This window comes from Hemiscyllium ocellatum, chromosome 6, assembly GCF_020745735.1.
Source record: "Hemiscyllium ocellatum isolate sHemOce1 chromosome 6, sHemOce1.pat.X.cur, whole genome shotgun sequence".
Classification (NCBI taxonomy): domain Eukaryota; kingdom Metazoa; phylum Chordata; class Chondrichthyes; order Orectolobiformes; family Hemiscylliidae; genus Hemiscyllium; species Hemiscyllium ocellatum.
In genome coordinates this window covers 30,085,965-30,105,963 of record NC_083406.1, presented here as the reverse complement: position 1 = coordinate 30,105,963, position 19,999 = coordinate 30,085,965, and positions in this window count along the sequence as shown.

Here is a 19,999-nt window from a genome sequence, read left to right as displayed (position 1 = left end):
TACAGCCAGCAATGAAAGATCAGGCCACCAAAGCTGATGATACCTTCGTACATGACTGTCATTTTCGCATCCCTCTATCTCCTCATCTCATATGGTCTTCCAACTTCCAAGCTGCATGGTGGTCTGTCCCACCAATACTCTGAACATACCTTCACTCTGACTCCATATCATCCTTGTCTTTGGGGATTGGCTTCAGTTTTAGCAGTGGACACCATTTGTAACTGGCACTGCTGACACTAAAGAAGAGCTAACAAATCATAGATTGGGTTGAGATATCTGGTCGGCATGGACAAGTTGGACTGAAAGGTCTGCTTCCATGCTGTACATCTCTATGACTCTATGACTCAATAAATCAGATAGGCTCCAAGGTGGAATGTCCATTCAGGTAGGGGTGCTCATCTTATCCTGAAACAATTAAGTCAATTTCTATCATAAAATGGGCACAAGAGCAGATGCCTGTTTGGTGGATGAGTTCCCAACTGAACTTTTATTCAGTGGATATATGCAGAGTAAAGCGCTGAGGGCAGTCAGAAGGGAACATTTCCAGAATCCACATTAATCTTCGTGTGCACTTAGAAGGAAAATCTTTCCTTTATAGCCAAACATTCACCTAAAACCATATCTTTCGAGGAGTTCACTGCCAAATCCCCTACCTGACTCCGAGAAGCAATTAAATCAATAAAGTAAATTGCGAGTTCTTTTAATCTTCCTCAGTACATTAAACTGTTTAGTGAGCTAATCATATTAAATTGTTACAATCATTTCCCATAGCCTTTCTCACAAGTGAACAACTTTATGTATGGTTGTTGTGAATTGAACTACAAATTGATTTGCAGTAGAATGCAAACTTAGGTTTGGTTCAAAGTTTATACCTTTGCAACATGTTGATCATGAAACATCCAGGTGAGTTTTAGGAGAGGGGAGGGGCAGATTGTTTGCATCCCTCACCCACCCCCTGGCAGGACAACCAGAGTTGCACTGACTAACATCCAGCACTGCCCTGCTGTCTGTCTGGGCTCCAGGTGATATAAAGGATTCAGGCCAGCCTTGTACCCTCCAGTAGCTGGAAGTCATAAGCTCAATAGCTGCTGAACAATGCCAGAACTGAGAAATGGATGGAGTACTGCAAAGAGATCCATGGATGAAGAAGTTATTAGAGAGAGGTAAGTCCAAAGCATTGAACAGGCAAGGGGCTAGCATCCTAGGGAGGGGTGTGATGGGAATATGGGTTCACTTTGCAGGCCTGGCAGGAAGGAGCAAATTAGAGATAAAATTATAGAGGCTTGTTCCTTCACCACAATGTACACAGAACACATTGAAATGAAATGTGCCCTCCATTCGATCCCACCTTTTAATCAGTTAGATGAAATAATCTGGCCTTTCCACTCCTGTCCATCTATACTCATTGATTGCATTATGGTGGGGCAGCATAACTTTCCGGTTAATTGATTTTTAAAATTAGCACAACTACATCTTTTATTCCATTTTCAATAGTGGGTATGCTCCCAATCTTAACATCAACTGATTCACTGTAATGTGGGAGTGGGACAGAATGCTCATGGGCTAGCTACTCATCATATCTTACATTCCCATCCATCGAAAATCATGCATTGTGGTAGGGATGAGATGGAGCTATTATCTCCAGCCCAAATCAGTCTTTCTCTCTCATCACGGATGCAGTCTGATCTATTGAGTATTTCCATTTTTACAGATTTTAAAACAGTGCCTTGATTGAATTACTTTTGTAAAAGGCACACAATTAATTCCGGAATAAAATGCAAACTCTAAATTTATTTCTAGACTGCTATCAACTGAAATTCATATTAAATACTGTGTAGTGTCAGAATTGGAAGCAAGTCACTAGAACAGAATATTTTAAATCGAGGAATAGAAAAGCAAAAGACATTTGAAGCTAGAAGGCTGACTTCCTCCAGTTCCATGTTCTCCCAGATGACTAACCAGATCAAATACAAATCCTGTCTTGTTTAGTTTGACTTAATCCTGCCATGATAATTTGCTGAAAAGTAAATTCAAATAGAATATCCAACTGCTGAAGCTCAGTATCACAACTGATGTACCATTCTTCAAATCAATTATTTAAAATGCCCCACTCACAGCAAAACTCATGTATGCAACCAATAATTGGAAAAGCTGAGAGAGTGTTTGAGACGTGTATGAGATTATATAAGGTATAAACAAAAGAGCAGTTGAAACAGAAATGAGCTCTTCATACCCTAAGCCAGTCATACTATTCAATGAGATCATGTTTATCGGTACCTGAACAGTAATTTTCTACCTTTGAAGACGTTGGTACACTTAGCTAAAGACGATATATGTACCTCCATCCTGAAAGGTTCAATTACACCACTCCCCACAGTTTTTAAGTGAGACATTACATTTTGTGTGGAAATGTGCTGCCTGGCTTCTCTCTGAATAGCTTAGCTCTACACTCTTAGATTATGTTCCTCAACAAGGGACACAGATATGGAGAAATTATCTTCAAATTCTTTTGACATTTTAAACACATTGATCACAACTCAATCCTCTCTGCTTAAATTAATCAAGCCACGATTATGCAATGTTTCATAATTTAACACTTTCAATGCTGGTACAGACTGGTAAAACAACTCCATGACAAACACAACATTTGGGAGGACTAGTGTCAAAACTAAATGCAGTTTGCCAGGTAAAACCTGACCACGATGTTATAAAACTGAAGCATAACTCTTTTCTATTCATACTCCAACATTGGCTGACTAAAGAAATAGAGTTATAGAGATTCACAGAATGGAAACAGACCCTTGGGTCCAACCTGTCCAAGCTGACCAGATATCCCAACCTAATCTAGTCCCACCTGCCAGCACCCAGCCCATATCCCTCCAAACTCTTCCTATTCATATACCCATCCAAATGCCTCTTAAATGTTGCAATTGTACCAGCCTCCACCATATCCTCTGGCAACTCATTCCATACATGTACCACCCTCTGTGTGAAAAAGTTGCCCCTTAGGTCTCTTTTATATGATTCCTCTCTTAGCCTAAACCTATGCCCTCTAGTTCTGGACTTCCCCACCCTAGGGAAAAGACTTTGTCTATTTATCCTATCCATGCCCCTCATAATTTGGTAAACCTCTATAACGTCAACCCTCAGCCTCTGACGCTCCAGGGAAAACAGCCCTAGCCTGTTCAGCCTCTCCTTATAGCTCAAATCCTCCAACCGTGGCAACATTCTTGTATATCTTTTCTGAACCCTTTCAAGTTTCACAATATCTTTCTGATAGGAAGGAGACCAGAAATTACACACAATATTCCAACAGTGGCCTAACCAATGTTCTGTACAGCCGCAACATGACCTCTCAACTCCTGTACTCAATACTCTGACCAATAAAGAAAAGCATACTAAACACCTTCTTCACTATACTATCTACCTGTGACTCCACTTTCAAGGAGCTATGAACCTGCACTCCAAGGTCTCTTTGTTCAGCAACACTCCCTAGGACCTTACCATTAAGTGGATAAATCCTGATAAGATTTGCTTTCCCAAAATGCAGCACCTCGCATTTATCTGAATTAATCTCCATCTGCCACTTCTCAGCCCATTGGCCCATCTGGTCCAGATCCTGCTGCAATCTGAGGTAACCCTCTTGGCTGCCGACTACACCTCATATTTTGGTGTCAGAAAAAGAAGGAAGCAAATGTCAGGTATAGGCAGCAGAGATCGAGTGATCTCTTAGAAGAGTATAAAGGCAGTAGGAATATACTTAAGAGGGAAATCAAGACGGCAAAAGGGGACATGAGATAGCTTTGGCAAATTGAATTAAGGAGAATCCAAAGGGATTTCATGAATATGTAAGGACAAAAGAGTAACTAGGGAAAGAATAGAGCCCCTTAAAAATCAGCAAGACAGCCTTTGTGTGGAACCACAGGACATGAGGGAAATCCTAAACAAAATTTTCCATTAGTGTCTGCTGTGGAGAAGGTCATGAAGATATAGAATGTGGGGAAATAGATGGTGATATCTTGAAAAATATCCAGATTACAGAGGTGCTGGATGAATTAAAATGCATAAAGACGGATAAATCCTCAGGACCTGATCAGATGTACCCTCGAACTCTGTGGGAAGCTAGGGAAGTGATTGGCAGACCACTTGCTGAGATATTTGTATCATCGATAGTCACAGGTGAGGTGCCAGAAGACTGGAGGTTGGCTAACATGGTGCCACTGTTTAAGAAAAGTTGTAAGGAAAAGCCAGGAAACTATAGACCAGTGAGCCTGACATCGGTGGTGGGCAAGTTGTTGGAGGGAACCCTGAGGGACAGGATTTACATGTATTTGGAAAGGCAAGGCCTGATTAGGGATAGTCAACATGGTGTTGTGCATGGAAAATCATGTCTCACAAACTTCATTGAGTTTTTTGAAGTAGCATCTAAGAGGATTGATGAAGGCAGAACAGTAGACATGATCTATATGGACTTCAGTAAGGCATTCTACAAGGTTCCTCATGGTAGACTGGTTAGAAGGTTAGATCACATGGAATACAGGGTGAACTGGACACTTGGATACAGAACTGGCTTGAAGGTAGAAGTCAGAGGTTGGTGGTGGAGGGTTGCCTTTCAGACTATTGTCCTGTGACCAGTGGTGTGCCACAAGGATTGGTGCTGGTTCCACTGCTTTTCATCATTTATATAAATGATTTCAATGTGAACATAGGAGGTATATTTAGTAAGTTTGCAGATGACACCAAAACTGCAGGTATAGTGAACAGCAAAGGATGTTACCTCAGATTACAACAGGACCTTGATCCGATGGGTCAATGGGCTGAAGAGTGGCAGATGGGGTTTAATTTAGATAAATGTGAGGTGCTGAATTTTGGAAAGGCAAATGAGAGCAGGGCTTATACACTTAATGGTAAGGTCCTGGGAAGTGTTGCTGAACAAAGAGACTTTGGAATGCAGGCTTGTAGTTCCTTGAAAGTGGAGTCGCAGATAGATAGGGAGGTGAAGAAGGAGTTTGGTATGCTTTGGTTTATTGGTCAGAGCATTGAGTATAGGAGTTGGGAGGTCATGTTGTGGTTGTTGGTTAAGTCACTTATGGAATATTGTGTGCAGTTCTGGTCTCCCTCCTATAGCAAGGATGTCGTGAAAATTGAAAGGGTTCAGAAAAGATTTACAAGGATGTTGCCAATGTTGGAGAATTTGATCTATAGGGAGAGGCTGGATAGGCTGTGGCTGTTTTTGCTGGAGTGTCAGAGGCTGAGAGGTGACCTTATAAAGGTTTATAAAATCATGACGGACATGAATAGGGTAAATAAACAAGGTCTTTTCCCTCAGGTGGAGGAGTCCAGAACTATAGGGCATAGGTTTAGGATGAGAGGAGAAAAATATAAAAGGGACCCAAGGGGCAACTTTTTCACACAGAGGGTGGTGCATGTATGGAATGAGCTTCCAAAGGAAGTGGTGGAGGCTGGTGCAATTACAACACTTAAAAGGCATTTGAATGGGTTAATGAATAGGAAGGGTTTCAAGGGATGTGGGCCAAGTGCTGGCAAATGGGACTAGATTAGGTTAGGATAACTGGTCAGCATGATCAAAGTTGGACTGAATGGTCTGTTTCCATGCTGTACATCTCTATGACATAGAACATAGAAAAATACAGCGCAGTACAGGCCCTTCGGCCCTCGATGTTGCGCCGATCCAAGCCCACCTAACCTACACTAGCCCACTTTCCTCCATATGCCTATCCAATGCCCGTTTGAATGCCCATAAAGAGGGAGAGTCCACCACTGTTATTGGCAGGGCATTCCATGAACTCATGACTCGCTGAGTAAAGAATCCACCCCTAACATCTGTCCTATACCTACCACCCGTTAATTTAAAGCTATGCCCCCTCGTAATAGCTGACTCCATATGTGGAAAAAGGTTCTCATGGTCAACCCTATCTAAACCCCTAATCATCTTGTACACCTCTATCAAGTCACCCCTAAGCCTTCTTTTCTCCAATGAGAACAGCCCCAAGTGCCTCAGCCTTTCCTCATACGATCTTCCTACCATGCCAGGCAACATCCTGGTAAACCTCCTCTGCACCCGTTCCAGTGCCTCCACATCCTTCCTATAGTATGGCGACCAAAACTGCACACAATACTCCAGATGAGGCCGCACCAGAGTCTTATACAACTGCAACATGACCTCAGGACTCCGGAACTCAATTCTTCTACCAATAAAACCCAGTACACCATATGCCTTCTTCACAGCACTATTTACCTGCGTGGCAACTTTCAGAGATCTGTGTACATGGACACCAAGATCCCTCTGCTCATCCACATTACCAAGTATCCGACCATTAGCCCAGTACTCCATACTCTTGTTACTTGATTGTAAACCAGGAACTTGTGTAACCTACAGTGATGTCTCAATACCCATCTCCCACGCCTTTTTTACGGCCCTTTTTCCAAGCCTGATTCTTGCATCATAGCTCTGATGAGTGCAAGAAGAAAAGTTTCAAATTCTTGTCTCCTTTCCGCAACGTTTATTTTCTGTACTAAAAAGCAATTATTTATAAAGGCAAACATTCAATTAGATCTTCAACTTATTTTGTTTAATTTAAACTACCTACTCGTTGTTAAAATCATCTCTCTGGACAGTGCCTATTTGGTTAAAATTTAAGCAGGTTTGTTAGTTAGCTGTCAATCATCATTAACTGGTGCATTTTCTATGGCAAAGCCTCAATCAGCATGGATTGATTTGATACCCAATTAGCCTGTCCTCTCAGAGTATAAGCGTTGCTTTCCCTTTGGTGCTCATTGGGGCTCATCCTGATGAATGCAAGATGAAAACCTTGGACAAAATGTGTTTTTTGTTCAGCAATACTCAAGGAGTCCCTGTCTTTTTATTCATTCTTGAGACAAGGGCAACACAAACTGGAACAACATTTATTACCCAGAGGACATTTAAGAGTCAACTCTATTGTTGCGGGTCTGGAACCGCACGTAGGCCAGACCACATAAGGACAATGTCTGGTAGCTCTATGCCTATGAGGCTGATCAAAATAGAGCCAAGCAGACCAAGTGCTGAAAATGTACCGTTATCACAAACAATGCTTGACTATAATGGAAAATTTATCACCTAACAACTGTTATACCATAGTCAATTTAAAAAGAAATCTGACCGAAATTCCATTGGAATATCAAGAGTAACTTGATTTGGAGGTGCCACTGTTGGATTGGGATGTACAAAGTTAAAAATCACACAACACCAGGTTATAGTCCAACAGATTTATTTGGAAGCATTAGCTTTCATAGTGCTGCTCCTTCATCGGATGGTTATCAACTACCTGAAGCTAATGCTTCCAAATAAACCTGTTGGACTATAACCTGGTGTTGTGTGATTTTCAACAAAGTAACATGAAGTGAGAAAGGAGAGCAAATCAGAGTGAGAGTCAGCTACATTGAAAGACATTTTGTCAAGCCCTACGCATCCAAGCGTCCACAGAGCTAATGATTTAATCAAGGTTTCCAGCAAGGCTGTCAGAAAGGCTACAAACAGATTCATTCAACTTAAGAGGGAAGCTGTATTTAGTCCTAATGGACTGATATTCAAGATGAATTGAAACAGCAAATCTTCATTCAACCACAGCTGCTCTGGAATCAGAGCAATTCATTATTTCCGGGAAGATATTATCAGATAATAGAAATCTCAAAACGTGAATGAAGATTTTGGAAAGTTTACTTTGGAGGTAGGCATCATCCAAGAGATAGGTTTTCCAATTTAACCTCAGTTGAACGGAGAGACAAATGTTTAATCAAGACTGTGAAGTCACTGATGCATATCAATCCAGATAGGGAATTAACTCTACTCAGGTTCAGAGCAACACAGCTGAATAATGGGCACTTGTCAGTGGAATTCTTAATGTAGTAAAGGTTAAAAAATGAATGTACAAATTTTAGAATGTACAACTTCTCACAGTAATGAAGAGGTAACACTCTGGAGAAGCACCAAAGCAAACAAAAACAGCAGAGATGTTAAAACTCAGGGCAAAAACTCTACAAGCTTAAAGACAGGATAGAAATGTTGGTTAAGAGACAAGAAGTCAAAAGCCACAACCATCAGACAAATAGATCAACTGGAACCTTAAGTTCTCAGAACATCTGAAGAAACATTCAAAAGGAACAGGAAAGCATTGATCTTACTCAAATCAGGAAATGAGACAGGGTATGATGATCACAGAATATGTGACAGTCATACCCATGCTACATCAGATAGTGTACCGAATGGTTGAATTATTGCAAATATTATGACACCATCACCATTGAGTTGAACTCAGACCAGGACATCCAGTCAAAGTTCCAGAGAATCCTGTGAAACTTGTTGCTTGGAAGGAGAAAAGTGATAGTGATCTCATTGATAATGGTAATAATTATGTTAATGATTCCAAAGTCTATGTAAGTAAAAGTAAACTATTGGAATAATGTCGACCAAAAAGAGAGAAATTTGGGGAAGACTGATTTCACAAGGTTCATATAAATCATGATTGTGTAATTGATCACATGACTTGATTCAGTAAGAAAGAAGACACTAGTCTGAGACGCTATACTAAAGAATTACATCGGATAATCTATCTAAAGATCTAAATGAAGGAGCATTACATTACATACAAAGTTGAAGAGTCTTACTTAAAGAAAAGAAGCAAGCAGCTTTACAGACAGTGTACATGCAGACACCCAGAACCCAGGATGTTGCCTTTATCATAATGTGCAATAGCAGTGTCAGATTTAAGCACAAGATAAAACAATAATCACTTTCTGTCCTTTTTAGTATAGAGTCTTTTATACTCTTGAATACAAAGATATCTTTTACTCCAAGACCTCACTAAATATGAGGTTTGGGGAACATCACTTGTTATTTCCTGCCAATCAGAATACTGGCATTTTACCCCCACTTTCTGTTTCCTACTTATTAAATGATGTTCAACCCCAGACAAAATGTTCTCTCTAATCCCTGCATTCTCATTTTTGCTTGTTATTGCACTTGTGAATTTTTATCGAATGCCTTTTGAAAGTCCATACTCACATTGGCCCATTGTTTATGATTAAAACAATAGTGAGGCTACCAGCACTCACCATTATTAAAGATTAAGTGGACAGCAACAGGTGGGAACAAAATACATGGATAAAGCAGAAGACAGGAAGTTTTTGTCAGAATTGTTCTGTCACTCAGAAGTTGCGTAGTGTCACTGAAACTTGAATTCAAACTCATGAAGTTACAATGTATATCTACTGAACATACCAGAGTGAGTTAGGGCTAGTCCATACAGGAAATTTCTTGTTGCTGAGAGGGAGCCATTGGCCTCTGGTTTTCTCTTCCTCTTATGTCTCTCTCCATCTGAGGTTTCCCTGATGCTCTAGAAGTGTGGCATTCCATGGTTTTACAAGGGATTTGCTCAGCAATTTACATATGCAGTCACCGTTTGTATGTCTTATTTTATAAAATCACGTGCTGTAATTGAAGTCCAGTATATGTGGGGGTAATACAAGTTAGATCCATTGTTATGTAAATATAAATTTACCACTGATCACAAATTCTGTGTGCATTTTCTTATCTTTCTTACTTTTCTATTAATCATTTCCTCAAATATTCAACTAAAATAGTCTGACATGACTTATGCTTGACCAAGATAGATGTTTTGGATCAGTTCATATTTCTTCTTAATCACACTGTCCTCGTGAGTGATTCTAATTCTTTCCTCATATCTCAGTGTATATATATCTACCTATATATTCGGTTGTCCATTTGGTTTCTGCATTGATCCTATTGAGAAAAGAGTGTTCCCATGCTGCAATTAGACACAAGCATCTGTGTACATTCAAAAGCAGCTATCAACATGTGAACAATCTATTGATTTCTCTGTCCAAATTCCCTTTGTGCACAATCAGATCTTCTACAAGTGTTAAAAGTAGTAATTGGTGCGTATTTTCCTGAAATAAACATACAGTATTTCATAACTATTTTGAAAGGCTGTCTCTAACAAAGTTGAGATTTATGGCATGTAGCATTCCATGCTCCTAAGTTTATTTTTTTTTAAAATAACTTTTCCAAACTACCTCATCTGTTACATGTCTGAAACCAGAGACTCCAAGTCTAAATGCTTCTCCTGTGAGAGTCATTTGTATATTGGGAAAACAATGAAGCAGTACAGCAGAAGTCTTACCCACTTCAGTGCTCAGAGCTTGAGACGGCTGAACCACACTCGACAGCATTTTGCTAATTATTCCCAGGCAATTATTGTGGTTTTATGGACAATCCTATAAATTGCAGTCACCATATGATAACCAATGTAAGTGATTTATGAAATGGCAGCAGTATGACATCACTAAACAGCTTAAGGAAAGCTGTGGGTTCAATAAGTGAGAAATGATGAGCTTGCATTACAACAGATGGCAATGAATAAGTTCAAAGTGAAATTTCCAAATCTCTGATTTCAAGTCAAATCAGAACAAAGCTCACACACCCCTAATTGGTAGCACAACTGATTGAAGACATATGTTCTGAACTTACCTTAAATTATGTAAAGGCTGGAACCGACAGCTTCACGACGTGTTCTGCACAGATTTACACTCCAAAAAGGAAAATGATCATTGGAACTCAGCCTCAGTCATTTTTCTTATGATCATGATTTTTCAATTTTTCTCCAGTCCCTATTAATTAAGGAAAGCAAATAAAATTACAGAAAGATTATCATAGCTAAACAAGCTAATTTCTGCCTCTAGTCTATCTTGTATTAATGTCAGCAAATTCTGTAAAAAGGCATTTCACATTTGTCTTTTTCTGAAAATTACCACCCATTTTGGAGTATTAATTGTTGTAAAATGTATTAGCAATACATGCAGACTTAAAACAGTTGTCTAATATCAGAATTTTTCAACCAGAAACTGCTTATGCTTTTGATAGCCTGTTAGAAATTCTCTGAGCTGCACAGAGTCAAAGGGGTCATAGAGGTGTACAACATGAAAACAAGCCCTTCGGTCCATCTTGTCCATGCTGACCAGATATCCTAAATTAATTAATTCCCATTTCCCAGCACTTGGCCCGTATCACTCTAAACTCTTCCTATTCACATATCCATCCAAAGGCCTTTTAAATGTTGTAATTGTACCAGCCTCCACCACTTCCGTTGGCAGCCCATTCCATATGCACATCACCCTCTGCATGAAAATGTTGCCACTTAGGTCCCTTTTAAATCTTTCCCCTCTCATCTCTAGCTCGCCAGTCTTGGACTCCCCTACTCTGAGGAAAAGACTTTGGCTGTTCACCCTATCTATGCTACTCATGATGTTATCAACTTCTATACGTTCACTCTCAGTCTCCGATGCTCTCGGGAAAATAGCCCCAGCCCATTCAGCCTCGTCATATAGCTCAAAGCCTATAACCCTGGCAACATCCTGGTTAATCTTTTCTGAATCCTGTCATGTTTCATAACTAGAAAACCAGAATTAGTTTTTGTCAAGGGGTGAGGTTGAAGCCCCCAGAAAATTTTACCCAACTTTTGTCCTCAAAGAATTATATTGCCATGCAAGGGTACCAGACCCTATCTCAGAGAGAGAATTAGATTAGATTCCCTACAGTATGGAAACAGACCCTTCGGCCCAACAGGTCCACACCGACCCTCCAAACGGTAACCCAACCAGACCTATGCCCCTACCCTATATTTGCCCCTGATTAATACTCCTAACACTATAAGCAATTTAGCCTGGCCAATTCACCTGGCCTGCACATCTTTTTGGACCATGGGAGGAAACCAGAGCACCCGGAGGAAACCCATGAAGACACGGGGAGAATATGCAAACTCTACACGGTTCAATTCCCGCCTCAGGTGACTGTGCAAATTCCACACAGAGAGTCACCTGAGGCGAGAATTGAACCTGGAAGAGGTTTATTGGATATTGTGTGATAAGTGGGCGGCACAGTGGCACAGTGGTTAGCACTGCTGCCTCACAGCACCAGAGACCAATCTCAGTTGACTGTCTGTGTGAAGTTTGCACATTCTCCCCATGTCTGCGTGGGTTTCCTCCGGGTGCTCTGGTTTCCTCCCACAATCCAAAAAGGTACAGGTTAGGTGAATTGGCCATGCTAAATTGCCCGTAGTGTTAGGTGAAGAGGTAAATGTAGGGAAATGGGTCTGGGTGGGTTGAGCTTCGGCAGGTCGGTGTGCACTTGTTGAACCAAAGGGCCTGTTTCCACATTGTATCATAGAAGATTCTTCTCACCTCGTGCAATATGCAAGGTTTAGAGTTAGGAGGTCTTTCTTGACTATTCTGATCATTGTTGCTTCAGAAAGCTGTCTTTCTCACTGGAGTCACAGAAACATATTTCAACTGTTTCACTTAAAATCTGTAGCTGCTTCCATCAAATCATTCTTCTCTGTACCAGTCAAGTTCATCGCTGTTTTGCATTTCAACAAATCTGAATCTTTCCAAACAACATCTAGTAGAATATTAGTCAAGAAATTTTGACCAAATTAATAATAAAAATACATATCTCACAGTAGCAGATGCATCCATTGAATTGCCTTTTGTGTCACTAATAACTTCAAAAACATTAAAGCTTTAAGCTTTGGCTTAATCTCAAAATTCTAAATTTCTCCTGAACATTGATAGACTCTTAGCAAGGGCAGTGTGCAGATGATCCTTTCCTGAAAATAAATTCAATGCGTCTAGTCAAAGTAACTTGAATTTTGCTGGAAGATGAATTTGAATCATTAAGGCTGTTGATTAGCTGCTGTCTACCTCAATTGCTGCAAGCCATTTTATCTTAATTTTGGCTCTAAATTCTATTATACATCTTTCTATTCCAAGAAAAACGCTAATTTGTGAGCCCAATGAGTTTTCTTTTAAATAAATCAATGAACTTTTTAATCATTTATTAGGTCATATTTGAGAGATTATGGAGACTTATAGCTAATAAAGTACATATAAATCAGTAATCTCTCAATGATAACCTTTGTACTTGAAGAACTTAACATTAGGAACTCACTAAATGATGACAGACAGTGCTATTTGCACAGTAGCCAATAGGGAGCACAATTGGCTCAAATGAGTAGGCTAAAATCTTCGAGTAAAAAGTGAGGTCTGCAGATGCTGGAGATCAGAGCTGAAAACGTGTTGCTGCTTAAAGCACAGCAGGTTAGGCAGCATCCAAGGAACAGGAAATTCGACGTTTCGGGCCTCAGCCCTTCATCAGGAATGAGGAGAGTGTGCCAGGCAGGCTAAGATAAAAGGTAGGGAGGAGGGACTTGGGGGAGGGGCGATGGAGATGTGATAGGTGGAAGGAGGTCAAGGTGAGGGTGATAGGTTGGAGTGGGATGGGGGCGGAGAGGTCAGGAAGAAGATTGCAGGTTAGGAGGGCGGTGCTGAGTTGAGGGAACCGACTGAGACAAGGTGGGGGGAGGGGAAATGAGGAAACTGGAGAAATCTGAGTTCATTCCTTGTGGTTGGAGGGTTCCCAGGCGGAAGATGCGGCGCTCCTCCTCCAGCCGTCGTGTTGTTATGTTCTGCCGATGGAGGAGTCCAAGGACCTGGATGTCCTCGGTGGAGTGGGAGGGAGAGTTAAAGTGTTGAGCCACGGGGTGGTTGGGTTGGTTGGTCCGGGCGTCCCAGAGGTGTTCTCTGAAGCGTTCCGCAAGTAGGTGGCCCGTCTCCCCAATGTAGAAGAGGCCACATCGGGTGCAGCGGATGCAATAGATGATGTGTGTGGAGGTACAGGTGAACTTGTGGCGGATATGGAAGGATCCCTTGGGGCCTTGGAGGGAAGTGAGGGAGGAGGTGTGGGCGCAAGTTTTACATTTCCTGCGGTTGCAGGGGAAGGTGTCGGGAGTGGATGTTGGATTGGTGGGGGGTGTGGACCTGACGAGGGAGTCACGAAGGGAGTGGTCTTTGCGGAACGCTGATAGGGGAGGGATGGGGAGGGAAATATATCCCTGGTGGTGGGGTCCGTTTGGAGGTGGCGGAAATGACGGCGGATGATACGCTGTATGCGGAGGTTGGTGGGGTGGTAGGTGAGAACCAGTGGGGTTCTGTCTTGGCGGCGGTTGGAGGAGCGGGGCTCAACTCAGCACCGCCCTCCTAACCTGCAATCTTCTTCCTTACCTCTCCGTCCCCACCCCACTCCAACCTATCACCCTCACCTTGACCTCCATCCACCTATCACATCTCCATCGCCCCTCCCCCAAGTCCCTCCTCCCTACCTTTTATCTTAGCCTGCCTGGCACATTCTCCTCATTCCTGATGAAGGGCTCTGGCCCGAAACGTCGAATTTCCTGTTCCTTGGATGCTGCCTAACCTGTTGTGCTTTAACCAGCAACACATTTTCAGCTCAAATGAGTAGGCTGAAAGGCAAGTGGTGTGGGTCACCTGATGTTCCAAATCTGGTTTATAATGTAGCATGACACAATAAACCTGATATCACAAGATTACCAGTTTGCAGCCCATTTGCAATACGTGGAGAATAAAATGAGATACAAAGGCAAACTGGTGAAAAATATTAAGGAGGATGGTAAAAGCTTTTTTAGGTATGTGAAAAGAAAAAATAGGTTAAGACTAAAATTGGGCCCTTGAAGACAGAAACGTGTGAATTTATTATGGGGAACAAGAAAATAGCAGAAGAGTTGAATAGGTACTTTGGATCTGTCTTCACTGGGGAAGACACAAGTAATCTCCCAGATGTAATAGTGGCTAAAGGACCTAGGGGAATGGATGAACCGGAGGGAATTTATATTAGGCAGGAAGTGGTATTGGATAGACTGTTAGGTCTGAAGGCTTATAAGTCCCCGGGGCCTAATGGTCTGCATCCCAGGGTACTTAAGGAGATGGCTCTAGAAATCGTGGACACATTGGTAATCATTTCCCAATGTTCTATCGATTCAGGATCATTCCTGTGGATTGGCGAGTGGCTAATGTTGTCCCACTTTTCAAAAAAGGAGGGAGAGAGAAAACATGGAATTATAGACTGGTTAGCCTGACGTCAGTGATGGGAAAGGTGCTGGACTCAATTATAAAAGATGAAGTTATGACTCATTTGGATAGCAGTAACAGAATAGGTCAGAGTCAGCATGGATTTAGGAAGGGGAAATCGTGCTTGACTAATCTTCTGGAAACTTTTCAGGATCTAACTATGAAGATGGACAAGGGAGAGCCAGTGGATGTAGTTTACCTGGACTTTCAGAAAGCCTTTGATAAAGTCCCATATAGGAGATTAGTGAGCAAAATTGGGGCACATGGTACTGGGGGCAAAATACTGACTTGGATTGAAAATTGGCTGGCTGACAAGAAGCAAAGAGTAGTGATAAATGGGTCCCTTTCAGAATGGCAAGCGGTGACCAATGGGGTACCACCAGGTTCAGTGCTGGGACCGCAGATGTTTACGATATACATTAGTGATATAGATGAAGGTATCAAAAGTAATATTAGCAAATTTGCTGATGACACCAAGCTGGGTGGCAGGGTGAAATGTGAGGAGGATGTTATGAGAATACAGGGTGACTTGGACAGGCTAGGTGCGTGGACAGATGCATGGCAGGTGCAGTTTAATGTGGATGAGTGTGTGGTTATCCACTTTGGTGGCAAGAACTGGAAGGCAGATTACTATCTAAATGGAGTAGGTAAAGGGGAAGTACAACGAGATCTAGGTGTTCTTGTACATCAGTCAATGAAAGCAAACATGCAGGTACAGCAGGCAGTGAAGAAAGCTAATGGCATGCAGGCCTTCATAACAAGAGGAATCGAGTATAGGAGCAAAGAGGTCCTTCTACAGCTGTACAGGGCCCTGGTGAGACCGCACCTGGAATATTGTGTGCAATTTTGGTCTCCAAATTTGAGGAAGGACATTCTGGTTATTGAGGGCGTGCAGCATAGGTTCACAAGATCAATTCCCGGAATAGCAAAACATTGGAGCGACTGGGCTTGTATACACTTCAGTTTAGAAGGATGAGAGGGGATCTGATTGAGGCATATATATTTATTCAAGGATTGGACACTCTGGAGGCAGGAAGCATGTTTCTGCTGATGGGTGAGTCCAAAACCAGAGGACTCTGTTTAAAAATAAGGGACAGGCAATTTAGAACAGAGTTGAGGAGAAACTTCTTCACCAAGAGAGTGGTGGGTGTATGGAATGCTCTGCCCCAGAAGGCAGTGGAGGCAAAGTCTCTGGATACTTTCAACAAAGAGATGGATAGAGCTCTTAAAGATAGTGGAATCAAGGGTTATGGGGATAAGGCAGGAACAGGATACGGATTGTGGATGATCAGCCAGGATCAAAATGAAGGTGGTGCTGGCTCGAAGGGCAGAATGCCACAGACTATCAGCAAAAATAATAAAAAGAAAACCCTTCCTTGAACATCCCAGTTATCACACTTCTTTCACATCCATATATAGAATTTTATTTTTGAAGCAAATGCTTTGAAATTGTTTTAGTTACAGCCAAGTGAGAAGAAGTGAACTGGTGCCCCATTTTTAACCTCCTTTCTTGGTGTTTAAGAAAGATCAAGTCCTTTCTAGCACAAAGCTACAACTTTTTCCAATTAAAATACAGTTAATGCTTCTTACTGTAACTGATATGGAACCAATCGCAATGTGTTCTTCAGTTCACAATTTTATTACCTACCAACCCTGAGAAAGATTATAAAGATGTAAAGTCAAGCATCCATCCAGTCTTTGTGCAGTCACTTGATCCATCAGGCAAGCACACACACATATGCACAATCGAATAGTGATAAAAGCAAAGTACAGAGGATACTGGAGATCTGAAATAAAAATGACAGTTTAAAAGCAAGTGTGGCAACATCTGTAGAGGGAGAGAAAAAGTGAATATTTCATGTCTAATATGACTCTTCTTTGGAAGTAAAAGATGCTGGAAAAACATGAAATTTATGTTGCTGACAAAGGGGAGGAGAACAAGTTAGGTAGACAGAGAGGGTGCCCAGAGCAAAAAACAACAGAAGTGCTTATGATATTAGAAGAATAGTATAGATGAAGAATAGGTGTTAATAATAAAAGTGTGACTAATAGAAAATAGGTCAGCACTGCAGAAAGCAAACCTATGCCAACAAATCTGTGGTGAGGGGTGGTTGAGAGGTGCAGAAGGGCTGTAATCAAAATGGAGCACAGTGTTCATGGTCTCAAGTTACTGAATCTGATGTTGAGTTCCAGCGAAGTGCAAAGTAAACTGGAGGAAGTGGAGCTTAATTTCTACTGAGGCACTTTACAGCCTTCAGGATTCAATGTTGAGTTCAACAACATCAGATATTAACATCATGCTCTATTTTGATTAAACCACCATTTCCCGCCACTGCTTTCTGTAGAGTGATGGTCATTCTTAAATATGGCTGTTGATCAGGTAAATTTTGGTCTTTGTTTGAATTAATATTTTATTTCAAGCTTTCTTAGTTTTCTATCTTTTATTTTACCATGGGGTGAGTGAGAAAAAGAGAGATGATTACTTTATGTCTGCAGGTTCTGGACATTTTTCACTCAACATTCTGCAGTGCAACCAATCAGATGGTTGTTGTCAAGCAGAATTTCCTTAAGTCAGAAGAAGCAAGTGAGGGAAGACATTGAAGGCAATAGTGAGAGAAGATGGTAACACTCAAGCTGACAGAGTCGAGAAGGTAATTGACCTCCTTTCTACCTTGCTGTGCACTTTCTAAATGACTGAATCTGAACTGATCTGGGTGGCAACCACATACGTAGCTTCCCCTGTATGTTCTGGGGCAGGAGAATATCTCACATTTGCACCACTCTATCCAACAGAACCCTCAGGGCCCTGTCCACAAGCTGGGACACAAATTCATTCTTGTCTGCCATGTGTGGTGCAAATGACAGAGTGGTTCCAGACCAACAGTGCTTGTCTGGGTGCACATTGGCCTTTAAAGATAGCACCAGTGCCAGGAATGCAAATCATTCCTTATGAAGGTCTTATGCCTGAAACGTCAAATTTCCTGTTCCCTGGATGCTGCCTGACCTGCTGCGCTTTAACCAGCAACACATTTTCAGCTCTGATTTCCAGCATCTGCAGACCTCACTTTTTCCTGTTCTGGAATTCACACCTGACACAGAATGGTGTAAGAATCAGGCAAGAGGACCACCATAGGGCTGGGGTACATAGTTAACGAGATGAGTTTGGTGAGGTATGGCAAGAGATCTCTCCAGTCCTTGCGGAGTGAACTCCTTTATAAAGCGAATACTGATGTTTACCCAAAAACTGAAAGATTCAGCCCATTACCCTGAAATAAATATATAGTGAATAATGCTGGTGCACAAAATGATTTTGTCTCACGAAGCAATATAAAAATACCTCATACATACAATATAGTGTTTAGCACAGCCTTCTTCATTGCCACATACAGAGGCACATTTTGGGAGAGAAAGAATCGTACAGATGTATAGCACAGAAATAAACATTTATAAATTTATCTTTTAATCTATACTCTAATAATAGAACAGTTACACTGCATTAATGGAAAATAAAGTAGCATGTAATTAGATATTGATTTATCTGGATCTCTTTGGGCGGCACGGTGGCACAGTGGTTAGCACTGCTGTCTCACAGCACCAGGGACCTGGGTTCAATTCCCGCCTCAGGCGACTGACTGCGTGGAGTTTGCACATTCTCCCCGTGTCTGTGTGGGTTTCCTCCGGGTGCTCCGGTTTCCTCCCACAGTCCAAAGATGTGCGGGTCAGGTGAATTGGCCATGCTAAATTGCCCGTAGTGTTAGGTAAGGGGTAAATGTAAGGGTATGGGTGGGTTTCGCTTCAGCGGGTCGGTGTGGACTTGTTGGGCCGAAGGGCCTGTTTCCACACTGTAAGTCTAATCTAATCTAATCTAACCTATTCTATGCACTGCCAGCAGTGGTAGTAGAGTCAGATACATTAGGGACATTTAAGCAACTCTTGGATAGGCAGATGGAAGATAGAGGGAGGAAGTCGGTGGGGACGGAAGTGATGTCATGGTTCGCGGCAGCGGTTGCTGCCGTGGGCGCTGTAGCGGCCGCGTGGTTAATGGCGCTACAGAGATTTTGGAGACCGATGGAAGATTCTGGAACAGTTGTGGAACTCAGAGTGTGGGGGTAAGTACATGAAAGTCTTTGGTACTTACTGTCTTTAATTTCCGATTTGGCTAGGAAGAACTGTTTGTTTAGTGTATGGATTCTTCTGTGGATGTCGATGGGGGTGGAAGTGACGTCATGGTTCGCGGTGACGGTTGCTGCTGCAGGCGCTGTAGTAGCCATGTGGTTAATGGCGCTACAGTGATTTCGGAGGCCGATGGAAGATTTTGGAACAGTTGAGGCACTCAGAGTGTGGGGGTAAGTACATGAAAGTTTTTGGTACTTACTGTTCTGGAACAGTTGAGGAACCTAGAGCGTGGGGGTAAGTACATGTTTCTGGAACAGTTGAGGAACCCAGAGTGTGGGGGTAAGTACATGTTTCTGGAACAGTTGAGGAAAGAGGAAACAGTGGAAGATAGTACAATGCAGGGTATGTAGGTTGGTCTGATCTTAGAGTAGGACAAAAAGTCGGCACAACATCAAAGGGCCAAAGGGCTTGTACTGTTCTATGTCCTAGTACTAAGATAAGAATGATGCAATTTTTACCATGACAAAGGTGTGTTAGCAAGGCACAACACCACAGTTCTATCCTTGAGGAAGTTTGGCTTCTCAGCAATGATAGCTGAAACTACTGCCCAATTTCAAGCCAGTAAATGATCATTTTAATAAAGCGATCTAAATCTCGGAACCTAGTGTACATTCCTGAAATGTAACTTTCTGTGTGAAATAAATGAAAACATTTCCCAAGTTAAGGTTTATGTACACTGGAGTCAAAGAGTTAAATAAAAGATCATGGGTAGAATTTAAATGTTCACTGTCATGGAGGGGATATTAATAAGGGAGAAGATAGCTAATGGCAAATGGCCACCCCAATTAGGTTCATTTTGGCAAAGTTCACAACCCACTCCACT